Here is a 15,802-nt window from a genome sequence, read left to right on the forward strand (position 1 = left end):
CGGGACTTTATTAGCCCCTCCCCCATCCGTGCCAGGATTTTTGGCTGGCTTTATCCTATGCAGGTCTTATGCATATTGGGAGCTCCTGTATTCAGTGATCCTGTCACGTTAAGCAAATGTTTTGCTGCAGAGATTAAGAGAGTGTGGGATTCTCAGCTAGTTCTAAATGGGACTTCCGTATCAACACCACTCCCTACCTGAGATGCCATCACAGGAGAGAGGGAGGAGATTGTAAGAACCAGAAGAGGAGTTTTAAAGAAATATTTGCACCCCGCCCATAGGCTACTGTTTCAGACTACTGAAACAATGGGTCTGAAATGATTAAAAATTTCCCAGGAATCAATGCTAGGAAAAGGGAAAGCCTGAACATGTGTTACCGTTCAACAGAGGAGGAACTTGCCTCCCAGGGAGAGTATTCTCAGAATTTTAATGATTTATTTTATTACCTTGCAGGGCAGACTAGCCCCAGCAGTGATGTCCCAGGATAGACAGGACCAGATTCTGACTGGGATAGTTTAGTTATATGACCCTTCAGCCTTCTACTTAGCACTATCCTGTTGAAGGGTTTCTGTAAGTATTGCCACTGGTGGGAAAGCAGACAAAGGAGAGATAAGAATGAGAATTTGGGACAGTGTCATTTTCGCAGGCACTGGGTCAGGAGTTGCAGAAACTGATGCCTCAGTTTATTTTCTTTACACATTTAGACATAATAGAACTTTTGACCTGTAACCTTTACAAAGAGAAGTTCTATTGGCTGATAAACAGAGGTTAAGATCTGTTATAAACGTAAGGATAGGTTCTATTGGTTGAGAATGCTAAGTACATGAGACCTATTTTGTAGGGATGGGTTCTCTTTGCTTGAGACACAAGGCTCAGGATTAGGGCCTAAAGGATGCTTGGAATACTGGGAGATTCAGGAAGGCTGGCTGATAGAGCAGCGAAAAAGATCACCAGGTTGATTGATCATTTCTCACCCTGGCCATACAAGTGAGTAGACATTTTTCATTTCCTTCCATTGAAGAAGGCCCATGTGGTTGGCAGTCCTGGTTTCTCCCATGCTCACTCTAAGCTGTGCTTCCTTACATACATTAACCTTCAGGGCTGGAGAGATGGTTCTGAGGTTAAGAATGACTACTCACAGAGGATCCACGTTTTGTTCATAGCCACTTTAAAACCAATGCACACGGGGTTGGGGATTTAGCTCAGTGGTAGAGCGCTTGCCTGGCAAGGGCAAGGTCCTGGGTTTGGTCCCCAGCTCTGAAGAAAAAAAAAAAAAACAATGCACACAATTAAAGATGAACATAAAAAAAATTTAAAAAACCAAACCAAACAAACAAACAACCTGGGGGCTAGAAATGTGTTTCAGTATTTAAAGGCAAGCTCAGAACCACTGATCCAGGGGATCCAACACCTCTGGGCTAAGTGGAGACCTGTACTCACATACACTTACCTGCACATAGACACAAATTTCTGTTCACATTTTTAAAATTCGTTAAAATAAAAAGCCAGCACCCATGTCTGTGCCCAAAGACATACATTAGAATCACTTAGAGTCTTCTTTTTAAAAATGTATTTATTCACTTTATATTCTAATATCATCCCCCCTACCTCCTCCAAGTACTCCTCATGGAGTTCCCCCCCCCCAATCCACCTTCCCCTTCTCAAAAGATAAGGGGAAGACCCCTCTGGGTGTCACCCGTCCTACTAACCCTCCCCATTCCTTGCACATCCAGTCGCTGTGGAACTAGGCACTTCTCTCCCTCTAAGACCAGCCAAGGTGGACCACATAAGGACCTGAGATCCGCAGGCAGGCAGGCAACAGGGTATCAGCCCCCTGCTCTAGTTGTTACAGGACCTGCATGGTGCTGCTCATCTGCTGCATATATTCATGGGGCCCTCCTTGCTCTTCGGTGGGTGATTCAGTCTCTGGAAGCCCCAAGGGTCCAGGTTAGTTGACTCTGTTGGTCTTCCTGTGAAGTCCCTGCTCTCTTTAGGTCCCTCAATCCTTCTCCCAGCTCTTCCACAAGACTTCCTGAGTTCCATCTAATGTTTGGATGTGAATCTCTACATGTCTTCCCATTGAATGCTTAGTAAAGCCTCTCAGAGGACGGTTATACTTGCTTCCTGCCTGCAAGCATAACAGAGTGTCATTAAAAGTGCCGGAGATTGGTTCTTGCCCGTGGGATGGGTCTCAGTTTGGGGCCGTCATTGGTTGACAGCATGTGCTGTCCTTTGAGGCTTTATCTTAACCATTCTGATGGGTGTGAGGTGGAATCTCAGAATCTTTTCGCTTTGCATTTCCCTGGTGACTAAGGATGGTGAACACTCTCTAGGTGCTCCTTGGCCATTTGTAATTCCTCTGTTGGGAATTCTGTTTAGCTTTGGCTTCCACCTTTTAGTTGGGCTATTTGGATTGTTGATGCCTGACTTCTTGAGTTCTTTATATATTTTAGATATTCTCTCTCTGTCAGATAAAGGGTTGGTAGAGAATTTTTCCCAATCTGTAGGCTGTTGTTTTGTCCTAATGACAATGTCCTTTGACTTGCAGAAAGTTTTTAGTTTCATGAGGTCACATTCATTGACTCTTAATCTTAGTGCCTGGGCCATTGGTGTTTTGTTCAGGAAGTGTCTCCTGTACTGAGGAGTTCAAGGCTGTTCTCCACTTTCTGGAGAATCTACTATCAGATTTTTAGTGTACATGGTTACTTTGAGGTCTTTGATCCATTTGGACTTGAGTTTTGTGCAAGGTGATAAATATGGATCTACTTGCATTCTTCTACATGTAGACATCCAGTTAGACTAGCACCATTGTTGAAGATGCTCTCTTTCTTCCATTGTATGGTTTTAGCTTCTTTGTCAAAAATCACATGTAGGTAGGTATGTGGGTTTATTTTTGGGTCTTCAATCCGATTCCATTGATCAACCTATCTGTTTCTATCTCAGTTCCATGAGTTTTTAATTACTATTGCTTTGTAGTACAGCTTGAAGTCAGGGATCGTACTACTTCCAGAAAAAATTATATTGTTCAAAATCATTTTAACTATCCTGGTTTTTGTTCTTGTCTTTGTTTTTCCATATGAAGTGAGAATTGTTCTTTCACGATCTGTGAAGAATTGGGTTTGAACTATAATGGGGATTGCATTGAATCTGTAGATTGATTTTGGTAAGATGGCCATGTTTCACTATGTTAATTCTACTTTCTATGAACATGGGAAATCTTTCTATCTTCTGATATCTTTCTCAATTTTTTTTCTTCAGAGATTTGAAGTTCTTGTCATATAGGTATTCACTATAGTTACATCAAGGCATTTTATAATGTTTGTGACTGTTTTGAGGGGTACTACCTCCCTAACTTCTTTTTCAGCCTGTTTATCACTTGTGTAGAAGATACTATATTGAAGAATTAGGGAGAGAGTGGACAGCCTTGCTTTGTTCATGGTTTTAGAGAACTTGCTTTAAGTTTCTTTCCATTTAATTCGATGGTGGCATCGACTTCCTGTATGCTGCCTTTATTATCTTTAGGTCTGCACCTTGTATCACTGATATCTCCAAGAATTTAACATGAAAGGGGTGTTAGATTTTGTCAGATGCTTTTTCAGCATCTAATGAGATGATCATATGGTTCTTTTCTTTCAGTTTGTTTATGTGGTAGATGACATTGATGGATTTTCATACACTAAGCTACCCCTACATTCCTGAGTTAAAGCCTGCTTGACCATGATGCATTTTGTCTTCAATATGTTCTTGGATTCAGTTTGTGAGTATTTTTGCATCAATGCTCATAAGGGAAATTGGTCTGAAATTCTCTCTCTCTCTCTCTCTCTCTCTCTCTCTCTCTCTCTTTCTTGTTGAGTCTTTGTGTGGTTTAGGTATAAGGGTGACTGTGGCCTCACAGAATGAGTATAGCTATGTTCCTTCTGTTTCTATTTTGTGGAATGTTTTGAGTACTAACATTAGCTTTTCTTTGAAAATCTGGTAGAATTAGACTCTAGAACTATCTTTATCTAACCCAGGACTATTTTTTGGGGAGAAGGGGGTTTAGGAGACTTTAATGACTGCTTCTATTTCCTTAGGGGTGTTATGGGACTATCCAGATAGTTTACCTGGTATTGATTTAGCTTTGGTAATTGGTATCTGTCTAGAAAATCATCCATTTCATTTAGATTTTCCAATTTTGTGGAATATAAGCTATTGAAGTAGGACCTACTGATTCTTTGAATTTCCTCAGTATCTGTTGTTTTGTCTTCCTTTTCCTTTCTGATTTTGCTGTTTGAGTACTGTCTCTCTGCCTTTTAGTTAGTTTGGCAAAGCGTTTGTTTATCTTGTTGATTTTCTCCAAGACCCAGCTCTTGCTTTCATCGATTCTCTTTATTGTTCTCTTTGTTTCTAATTGATTGATTTCAGCCCCAAGTTAGATTGTTTCCTACCATCTACTCCTCCTGGGTGTGTTTCCTTCTTTTTTTCTAGATCTTTCAGATATTCTTTTAAATTGCTCACATGAGAACTTTCTCATTTCTTATAATTTTGTTTGTGAGCCTAGCCTTTAATGGCTGAGCCATCTCCTCAGCTCTGAGAAATTTCTAATTTCTTAATGAGGGCATTTAGTACTATGAACTTTCCTCTTAATATTGCATTCATAGTGTCCCATAAGTTTGAGTATGTTGTGCCCTCATTTTTATTGAATTATAGAAAGTCTTTAATTTCTTTATTTCTTCCCTTTATTTCAGTGATTATTGAATAGAGAGTTTTTCAGTTTCCATGCATATGTAGGTTTTCTGTTGATTTTGCTTTTGTTGACATCTAGCTTTAATCCATGGTGATCTGATATGCTACATGGGATTATTTCAATCTTCCTGTATCTGTCCAGGCTTGCTTGATTATACATTCAATTTTGGAGAAGATTCTGTGAGGTGCTGATAAGAAGGTATCTTTTTTGTGTTCAGGTGAAATGTTTTATAGACATCTGTTAGATACATTTGAGTTAGAGTGAGGTTACTTTGTTAATTTTGTTTTCTCTGTTTAATTTCTGTCTCAATGTCCTGTCCATTGGTGAGAGTACGGTGTTGAAGTTTCTAACTATTAATGTGTGGGGTTTGATATGTGGTTTAAGCTTTAATAATGTTTCTTTTACGAATGTGGGTGCCCCCTGAATTTGGCGCACAGATGTTCAGAATCGAGATGTCCTTTTGGTGAATTTTTGCTTTGATGAGTGTGAAGAATCCATTTTATTGCTTTCAGTTGAAAGTCTATTTTATTAGAAATTAGAATGGCTAATCCAACTTGTTTCTTGGATTTGTTTACTTGGAAAACCTTATTCCAGCCCTTTATACTGAAATAATGACTATCTTTGTTGCTAAGATGTGTTTCTTGCATGCAACAGAAAAATATGAATTCTGTTTAGACATACATTCTGTTAGCTTGTTTCTTTTTACTGGGGAATTAGGTCCACTGATGATGAGCGATATTAACGATCAATGATTGTTACTTCCTGTTATTTTGATGGTGGTGCTAGTGGTGGTGGTGGTGGCAGTGGTCGTGTGAGTGTGTGTGAGTGTGTGTGAGTGTGTGTGAGTGTGTGTGAGTGTGTGTGAGTGTGTGTGAGTGTGTGTGAGTGTGTGTGAGTGTGTGTGAGTGTGTGTGAGTGTGTGTGTGTGAGTGTGTGTATGTGTTTCTTCTGTTTTAGTGGTGTGAAATTATGTATTTCTTGTGTTTTCTTGAGTGCAATTAACCTCATTGGGTTGTTTTTCCTTCTAATAGCTTCTATATGGCGGGGTTAGTGAAAAGGTATTATTTAAATTTTATTTTGTCAAGGAATATCTTGGTTTCTTCATCTATGGTAATTGAAAATTGTGCCAGGTAGAGTAATCTAGGCTAACCTCTATGGTCTCTTTGGATCTGCAGGACCTCTACCCAGGCTCTCCTTGCTTTTAGAGTCTCAATTGAGAATCGGTTGTAATTCTGATAGGTCTGTCTTTGTATATATTTGGCCTTTTTCCCTTGCTGTTTTTAAAATTCTTTCTTTGTTCTGTATATTTAGTGTTTTGGTTATTATGTGGTAGGAGGATTTTCTTTTCTGGTCCAATCTGTTTGGTGTTCTGTCAGCTTCTGGCACATTTATAGGCATCTCTTTCTTTAGGTTATGGAAATTCTCATCTATTATTTTGTTGAGGATGTTTTCTTGGCCTTTGAATTTGGAATCTTCTCTTTCTTCTATTCCTACTATCCTTAGGTTTGACCTTTTCATAGTGTCCCAAATTTCCTGGATTGTTTGTGTCATGACCTCTTTAAACTTTTTATTTTCTTTGACCAACATATTAATTTTTCTATTGTATATTCTACATCTGAGATTCTCTCTTTTATTTCCTGTATTCTTCTGGTTATGCTTACTTCTGTAGTTCCAGTCCTTTTTCCTAGGTTCTTTATTTCCAGGATTGCCTCAGTTTCTGTTTCCTTTGTCACTTCTATTTCCTTTTCCAGGTCTTGGACTGTTTTATTCATATTCTTTATCCGTTTGATTGTATTTTCCTGTATTTCTTTATATTTATCTGCTTCTTTTAATTTTTATACCTGTTTTAATGTGTTTTCTGTATTTCCTTAAGTGATTTATTCATGTACTCTTTAAACAGCTTCTATCATGCTTATAAGATTATATTTAAGATCCTCTTGTGCTTAAGTTTCATTAGGATATCTCGTATTTGTTGGAGCAGGATAGCTGGGCCCTGGTGGTCCCATATTGCCCTGGTTCTTGTTAATTGTATTCTAATGTTGTCCTTTAGGCATCTAGTTTTCTCTGATATTGGCTGGGTGATCCTGATGGCAGCAGAACATCTTGAGAAGGTAGGTGGAGCTGTGGGTCAGACAATGTATTTCAGGGAATCAAACTCTTGGTTGGACCTCAACCAGACCCTACTGGCAAGGGATTGGTGGGGCGATATTCCAAGTTAGTAGTACTTGGGATCTCTGCAAGCCTTCACAGAGTAGTATGAGACTTTTGGGGTCCCACAAGGGTCCTTAGGATGAAAGAGTGAGCCCAGAGATAGACAATGAAGCTCAGGGGACCACGAGCAACTAATTTACCTCTGCAGGCTGGGTTTTGGGTGTGCCTGGCTGCAAAGGGATTTGGTGGGGCAAGGTTCCAAGCTGGTTAGTTTTGGGGATCCCAAAGATATCCACGGGGAAGAATGATGCTTGTTAGGGTCCTAAAAGGCTCATCCAGACTCAAGAGCAGGCCCAGAGCTAGACAGACAATGGGGCTCTGGGAACCAAGTGCAACTCACCTTTGTAGGCTGTGTCTTGGGCATTTAGAGTCTTCTATTTGTTCCTTTTTTCACCGTGACCACATGACTTATTCTCCTCTCTCTGTTTTTCACTATTTTTTGCCTTTTAATTAGCATCTTGGTGATGGGTAATAAAGTCTAAATGGCTGAGACAGAGTCCAAGGTTTGGGTTTAAAAGCTATGATAAAGCCATCAGTTGGTCAATGCTGCAATGAAAGAAGTACTTTGTGAAAGGGAGCTAGTGGTCTCTGACAAGTCTTATGTTAGGCTTTGCCTACTTGCTTTTGTGATGAGGAAGATTTCACACAATTCTGACAACATACTGGGCCACATTGCTGGGAAGACTCAGCCCTGCCATAATTCTGACTAGCCTTATACTTACTCTGTAGCCAATGACTTCTGACTCCTGATCCTCCCACACCTACCTTCCAAATGCTAAAATTGCAAGTCAGGACACCCATTCTTGGTATTATTTTGACAAATCTTTAAAATATGAGTCACAAATAGTTTTGGAAAATTTGACAGAATGATTTGTGTTAAATTCAATTGACTTATGATCATTCCTGTAAAATTCCTTTCTAGTTCTTGGTATTGATTTGATTCACACAGAATTTTCTGAGTGCTGCCCTTGAAAACAGTTCTATGTCCTGGCAAGAATAGGCAAGAAGCATGGAGTGGCAGAGAATTCCTAGTCTGAGTCTCTGTACTTGGACACACATTTTTCTGGTTCTTTATCTACATGTGGCAACTCATAAAAGATGAAACCTTACTTAACCAGTGAGGCAGTATGTTTCTATTTCCAGTTTTGAGCAGTTGACCTTATATTTAAATCATGTGTATGCAAATATAATGTTGATTGACTATATGTAAAATCTATGCATATTTTAAATACTTTGAATACTCCAAATATTATAACAATGTGAATAATTCAAATATGTAGATATTTTAGATACTTTATCAGGTCGCAATGCTTTACAAAATTGTCTGATTACAACAAAATCATTATATAAGTTACAACTAGTAGCTTATATGTCATATGTTTTATGGGAATTTACTTACCCGTAATAAAAATTATATGAGATCATGATTTGCTTTGAGTAACAGGCACAACAGACCAACATCTAGTTCACCCCAGTAACTAATCTCTGCCTGGGCTTAGAAGGTCATATGTTTCATTAACTAATTAAGCTGTAAGCTAACTAAACTGTAATCGATTGACCAGCTCATGGGCTAAGCTGTAGCTCATTAAGTTATTATCTATTACACTTCTGTCTCTCGCTAAGTGCTGTTTGATTGCTTTAGGATCTGGATTCTTAGAACCTGCTTTAGTTTTGAGAGACCCCTAACTCACAGCCTACTTTTCTGCTGCTTAAATATAATTTACCCAATTTAATTAGTTTACAGATTGGAGAGATGGTTCAATGATTAAGAGCCCTCGCTTCCTTCCCAAAGAACCATAGTTTGGGTCCCAGCACATGGTTTGGGTGATTTACAACTGCTTATAATTCTAACAAGTAAAGTTCTGAATTGTGTTATAAAGGTCGTTGGTATAATAAGCACTCAGTACATATCCTGGAGGTAATTCCTAGGACCAAAAACAACAGCAGCAGCAGCATCACCATCACCATCACCATCACCATCACCAACACCATCACCATCACCACCACTATCATCATCATCATCATCAGCAGCAGCAGCATCATCATCATCATCATCATCATCATCATCATCATCATCATCATAAAAAACAACACTCAGGAAGTCCCTAAAGTCTAAGCGTTGCCTCTAAGGTCACTGGTCTCCAATCTTGCCTTAGCACATAATGCTAAGTTTTTAACTTTGCTTGTAAAGATTGCTTCTCACCCATCTGGAAAGTGGGATGTGCATTGGAAACAGTACATTTTGCTGCAAAGCAAAGCTTGTTTGTTTTCCTCTCTTTTAAATAAACACATCGAGGCTGCTCTGTTTGGTTTCTATCAATGAAGGTCGATGAAGACATTTTCTGAAATCAGCAGGGTAGATACTTAGCTGGTTATTTTTCTTGGTTTCTCTTTATTTGTTTGGGTCTTTTTTTTCTCCTCCTCAAAGATGATGGTTTGTCATCTAAAAATACACTTCTTAAGAGTCATCTTTATTTAGCTTACAAACTTCAATAAAGACATATTGTCTGTGTGCAGCTTCAAACTGGTGATTCAGCATGGGGGCACACTGAATGAAAGAGCAAGAAATGAACCAAATCCTGTTGAGAGAGAATGGAAACTGTAATGACTCTGGTTATAAGCACAGACCCCCCACTGGCCCTTGATTGGCCATTCTGTGTGAATGAGTGTTTGAAAAGAGCTGTTACCCCAGTCAAAGATGGCCTTGAGAAAATAAAAAGGAAGGACCAGATTAGATACTTACTTGTTTGGGCAGCATTTGGCATCTTAAGTTACTCCCTGCATTGTCGTCCTCACAGAATATGGAACAAGAGAAGAGAGGAAATGCTCAAATTTTAGAGGTGCACATCAAGTGTTTAATGTACTTTGCAAATGACTAGAAACACAGGGAGATTAGCCTGCAAGGTTGGAGAGCTGAAAGGATGTGGTCTAGGGGCTCATCAAGGCACAGTGATGACAAGGATGTAGACAGAGCTTTTGCTGTGACCACAGTAGTCACCGCAGTCTCTCAGTCATGTGCTCTAAGTGTTTGCCTTCCTCACCCACTGGGTGAGATCCTCTCTGTAAGCTCAAGACATAGATTAATTTGCAACATTTAAACTGTTCATCATCAAATGGGGAAAAAAGGAAAATTAGTTTGCTTTTCCAAAGATAACATTCTCAAACTCCATTCCCTCAATCTTAACATCCTAAGTTACCCCAGTACTCAAGTCCATAGCAAGTATTGCCACCTACTTCATTATATTAGGCTCTAATCCATGTTTTCTTTCCTTTTTCTTTCTTATATTTTTGCTTCATCTGTGTTGCGGTGTGTGTGTGTGTGTGTGTGTGTGTGTGTGTGTGTGTGTGTGTGTGTGTATGATGTCTGTACACATGGTTTTGCACATGTGCAGTACAAATGAGGACCAAAGGCCTTCATCCTTGATCCCTCCCTCCCTCTTTCACCTTTATTCATGGAGGCAGGCTTTCTCAGTCAACCCTGGAACCATCTTCCAGCTTCCATCAGCCAGCTTCCTCTGGGAATCCCCTGGAGATTTTGAGGCTGAAATTATAGGCAGGACACTATTCCCACCCTGCATTTGCATGGGTTTCCAGAGATCTGATCTCTGTCCTCACACTTGCCCAGCCAGCTCTTTAAGTGCTGAGCCATCTTCCCTAGTTCGTTTCCTGTTGTTTTTTAAGGACAGAGACACATGGCTCTCACCCAGTGATCCTTCCTTTGGCTTAGCCTCTGTTTTTCAAGGGAGGAAATTGAGATTTCAAAAAGGTAGCGTGTCCAAGGGCATAGAGGAAAACAAAATTTCCACCTATATGAAAGGGAACTAATAAATACATGAAACGAAACAAAACAAAACAATGGTTTCTTCATTTAACCCAACATCAACCTATATGTTTTAAGATGTCAACATTTAAGTATTTTTGTTGTATGTAATCTATGAAATTTTTAAAAATGAACATTTGTTTACCGCTTGAGTTCAATAATGCAGTACTCATCCAAGCTAACTGCTGTCAGCAGAGCTCTCCTCTTTCAGTAAAGACTTACTGAATTTCAGTCGTAGCTTCAGAGTGCGTTGTTAGTGTCTCTGGTTTTTCAGACAAATCAGACTCCTGATTGTGCTGCTACCTCGGTCTGAGGGACTTGAGGTGCAGGTCTTTACTTCTTCATTATACCGCCCTTTAAAGTTGATTTGTGTCAGGGAGAATGCACAGTATTTTAGTGAGTCTTTCTGTCTCCTTTCTGTGTCTGCGATGACTTCCTCAGTTGTATGTAGAATAAAGAGTGTTCCATGGAAGAGACAGCAGCATATACCATACCATCTATATGTAAATGGATAGTAAATAGATACTTCTCAAAGAAAGACAGAAAATATTTATTTTCTGCTCCGGTCTTGCACAAATCAAAGCTTTGTGGACAGGGCTGTGCTTTCTTTTCTTCAGGAAAGAACGACTGTGGAGTGAATACATTTGCATCGAAGGGTTTCTATATGCAAGTGCTTCTCACGGAGTCCTTTTTCATTTCTGTAAAGGTGACACATTCGCTTTACCTCCATTGAGCAACTATGTTGTAAGGTTTGGGCGAGGTTTTGCTCCTTCTGAGCTTTTTCACTGGTTAGAATATTAAGATGTTAAAGAGGAAAAGAAAAAGAAGCAAGGTGTTAAGGCTTACCTGTCGTATGCTGCCACAGGCTTGGTCCTCAACTGGACCTGATGCTTTGTGAGATTCTGGAGACCTCAGAAGCACTGGCTTAGAGGGAGGAAGTCACCGGAGGGAGGAAGTCACCAAAGGGGGTGCCTCTGGAGGCTAGACCTTGCTTTGATCCCTCTGGTCTCTGTGTCCTGGCTGCCTCTACATGAACAACTTTGCTGATGGACCTTATGCGTACTCTGCCTCAAAGTAGGCTAAACATGCTAGCACCAGCATCATCGATGGAAGCTTTTAAGTCCATGAGCTAAAATACCAATAATTCTTTCCTCTCTTATGTTATTTTTCCTCAGGTATTAGACACAGCATTTATTGTGAATAAATAGAAGAAATGATATTTTCCAGAGACAGGAATCTTGGGATAATCACACACAAGATTATTAGCAATATTTTATTACAAATCCAATGTGATATTTTTTTAAATTTATGATTCTCATTATTTCACTTAATAGTGAAACCAAGATCCCAGATGTTTGAATGAAACGACCAAATCAATCATGTGTAAATATTGATATTCAAAACTTGTCTGGATTTGAATTTCCTCTTCTAGAAGACAGAGAAGGTAAAATGTATCATTTGTTGAGGCCCTTTCTAAATTTATTAAATAGGTGAGCACCATAGGTTTGTTTCTGTTCTAATTTTTAGAGTTGAATCTATTAAATGTGTTGAAACACCTGTTCTCATAGGGATGGGTATCAGGCTACTATAGCCAATTCTCCTTCCTTCCTTTCCGTCCTCCCTCCCTCCTTCCTCCTTCCCTCTTTCCTTCCTTCCTCCCATGCATGTGATAGAGGTGGGGGTAAACATAGTAGAACACACACACACACACACACACATAAGACAAAGGTAAGAGACTACAGGACTCTAGATGCACAGAGCTGGGGTTATCCGCACATACAGGAATAGTTCAGGGCAGAAGATAGTTTCTTCAGTAAAAACGCAGTGATATTTATTGGCTCACCTTCAATATATTTCTCCTTCCTCTTGTAATGTAAGAGTTCATAGCTTTGAGTTCATTAGCAGGAATCATGGTCAAAAGCTATTCCTCAAAGCCCATCCTGTTACAAAAACAGCAAATTCAACAGTTATAAGATTCAGTTTGAAATTAATATGTAAGTATATAATTGTAGAAAGAGGGACGTCTCACTAAACTAAACCCAGAAGAGCAAGGAGTTGTATTCAAAAGACACTGTGACTCCTGTCTTCATACACTGAAGCCTGACTCCTACTCTATTAACCTCCTCCTGGAGTTGTTTCTTGCACAGCGTCTAGGAGACCTCTTCTAGGATTTGGAATGGAAATGTCTCTTCATACTTCTTAGAAAATCATAGGACAAGGAAACCCGCTCCATCTTCTCTTCAGTACAAGGAAATGTACATAATTTAAGGTGTAAGACAGCCATTCTCAACATTACATTCAGATAGCCTGAATATCAGATATTTACATTATGATTCCTAGTGGCAGCATACTTATGAAGTAGCAAGATACTTATGGTTGATGGTCGCCACTGTAGGTTGATGTCTATATGCAGGGGAGGACTGGCACAAGTTAGGTCAAGACCATGATTGGACAGTAAAAAAAAAATAAGGCGGGGACAAAGCTTGTGTAAGGAGGGAGAGAAGGGGAAGGAGGAGGAGAATCAAAATAGAGATGGAGAAGTACGACCAGATCCCAGTGGTCTTGAATTGCCAAGGTAGTTATGTAGATTTTTTAAGGGATGGATTTCTGTAAGCAAATTTATCTTATCTAGGTGGGTGATTTATATCCTTAACAATTGGTTGTGAGTTTATTGTGTGGATGTATTATGGATTGAGAATTTAACATATAAATCTGATTGTTGGATTATAGTTTATTGAGTCATGATTTCACCGGGTTGTTGGGAGTGTGACAGAGTCCATAGCAGGGAGCTGTGATAGGCCAGCCCATTCTGGACTTCTAGAGCCCTGATTTTACTGGGTAGCTGGAACCAAGTGTCATGTGGCCCCACAGGTGCCAGCACTAGAGAGAATGCAAGATACCCCACAGTGCCATGTGGCCCTATGAGTGCTGGTGTCAGCATGGGATAACAGGTTCAGGTATTGTACCTCACAGTGCTAATCAGCCCCATGGGTGCCAGTGCTACCATGGGTTAAAAAGGTTCAGGTGTTTTTTTTAATATTGACCAAAACATGGCACAACGTGTGGAACTGCTTTAAATCATTAGAAACGTTGAGTACCACTGGTGTAAGGTCTGTCTGAACACTTCTTTAGATCATCTACAGTTGTTATCTTCTGTATTTTAAACATATTCCATATTTATTTGGTAGAAGTAGGTGTGTATGCATTTTTGTGGGCATCTATGTGAGTATATGTATGCGTATTTCTCATCCCAGCACTTGGGAAGTAGGGGCCAGGGTACCACAATTACCAGGACCAACCGCTTGAACTAGGTATGGAGATCATGTCTCAATAAAACCACAAGATAAAATTCAAAAGAAACACTGTGAAACTTTGTACAAGTAGCTCTTGGCTTTGAGGATCTTGAACTTAGAGAAAAATAATCCATGTGTGGTTGTGTTTGTCACTCATCACAAAGCCCTCTGGGAATTGCCAGGACAAGAGATGCATAGTCTCCTCCCTTTAGCCCCAGATTTGCCCCCAAAGAAAACCCTGTTTCACCACAGTGTATAAAATCGTGTTGGTCCTTCCTCGACAGTCAGAATAGAATAATTGATGGTCTTTGCCTCTGTGGAAACTTGTGTAAGCAGGAACTATTTTGAAAATCCTTGTTAACAGAAATCTTGCCTTGCGAAGTGGAAGCCGCTTGGTAGAGAATGTCAGACTAGTTTCTGGGAAGGAGCTTTGCTGTACCGTGTTTCATTCTGTTGTCAAGGGTGCTTGCACAGGATCTCTTAGGAGCTTGGCATGCACGCATCTTTTTATTCATCCTTTCTCCCTTGTGTCTTTCCTGTTCCCCTTATGGATCCTCCTCTGTCTCACTAAAGATAGATTGTAGCCATTTCGTAAAGCCTGCTTGTGTCTCATATGAGAAAATTATTCCAACTAATGAACTACTACCAGGGAGATAAAAGACACCACTGGAGTGTTTCGTTTGTTTTATACGGTGCCCATTCAAAATGCCTTGAGCTTTATTTTCCCCCCTGAATGTCGCCATACATTGTACAGTTTCATATTAGTGTTTAGGTGTTTTATGGCACTGAAAGGATAGCCATTTGCATGTGTGATGCACACTATGAGGAAATTCAATGTGGTTTCAATTCCCTTCGTTACAGATAAACACGCCACTCTTTGAAAGATACAACTACGGTACGTGCATGTGTGCACACGCGCATGTGCATGCATGTGCGTGTGTGTGTGTGTGTGCATGTGTGTGTGTGTGTGTGTAGAATAATGTATCAATGTATGGAAGAGAGAAAAAAGCAACTGATTTTAAATTACTCATTGATTTCTGTTTTACATTTCCTACTATAACGCACCTAGTCGTGATTTAATGCGTTTCTTGTTGAGTTTTCATTGGACTTTGATCTTCAATATGTTTTCCTATAGACATTCAATTTTCATCTCAATCCCGCCTATTTTCTTTTCCTATTTCCCACTTATTATCATTATATATTTCCAAAAAGGCCCATTCAAGAGAGCTAGAAATCAAAGATCCGTTACCAAAGCAACAAGTCTCAGGCTGGAGTAAACCCACTCCTTCATTCTGATCCTCCTGGCTTTTATCTGTGTTGCAACGGGAAAGTGAATTAACTTCTCTGTTGCTGGTTTTCTAGTTTGCAAAGGTATGTCAGTAAGGTGGCATCTGATACATTACTTATCTAAGAGTCAAATGATTTCTCATCCAGGAAGTACACATGGCTTGACACATGGCTGTAGCTATGCTAGTACCAACACCCAAGGTCAATCATGTTTTCCTTTGGTCTAACTGATTAACTCTTCCTTGCTTGTCCAGAGTTCAGTGAATACCCAAACCCTATGTTCTCTTCTTCTCTTTCTGAGAATACATTAAACATTCTATTAACAAACAAAGAGACCATATATTTATCATGCTCCTCATCGGGTCTAGTCAGAATAAATGGCTTGGGAAATGGCTTGGGAAAGCTATTTTCTTCCCACATATTTTATTGTCATTTGTGCTAACAATATTCACGGTAAAGCTGAGG

General features: G+C 39.7%; 1 long non-coding RNA gene across 2 annotated transcripts in view; it reads left to right on the forward strand.

The window, feature by feature from the left end:
- Positions 1-3,040: 3,040 nt before the first annotated feature.
- Positions 3,041-15,802, forward strand: part of LOC120098519 (uncharacterized) — a 71,051-nt gene continuing 58,289 nt past the window's right edge. The window contains exons 1-2 of one of the 2 annotated variants that reach the window (XR_005496779.2): positions 3,041-3,757; positions 6,777-6,837. This is a non-coding gene — a long non-coding RNA (uncharacterized LOC120098519). Of the gene's footprint in view, positions 3,758-6,776; positions 10,791-15,802 lie in introns of those variants that run through there. The other variant, XR_010060478.1, reaches the window with a different exon arrangement.

This window comes from Rattus norvegicus, chromosome 19, assembly GCF_036323735.1.
Source record: "Rattus norvegicus strain BN/NHsdMcwi chromosome 19, GRCr8, whole genome shotgun sequence".
Classification (NCBI taxonomy): Eukaryota; Metazoa; Chordata; class Mammalia; order Rodentia; family Muridae; genus Rattus; species Rattus norvegicus.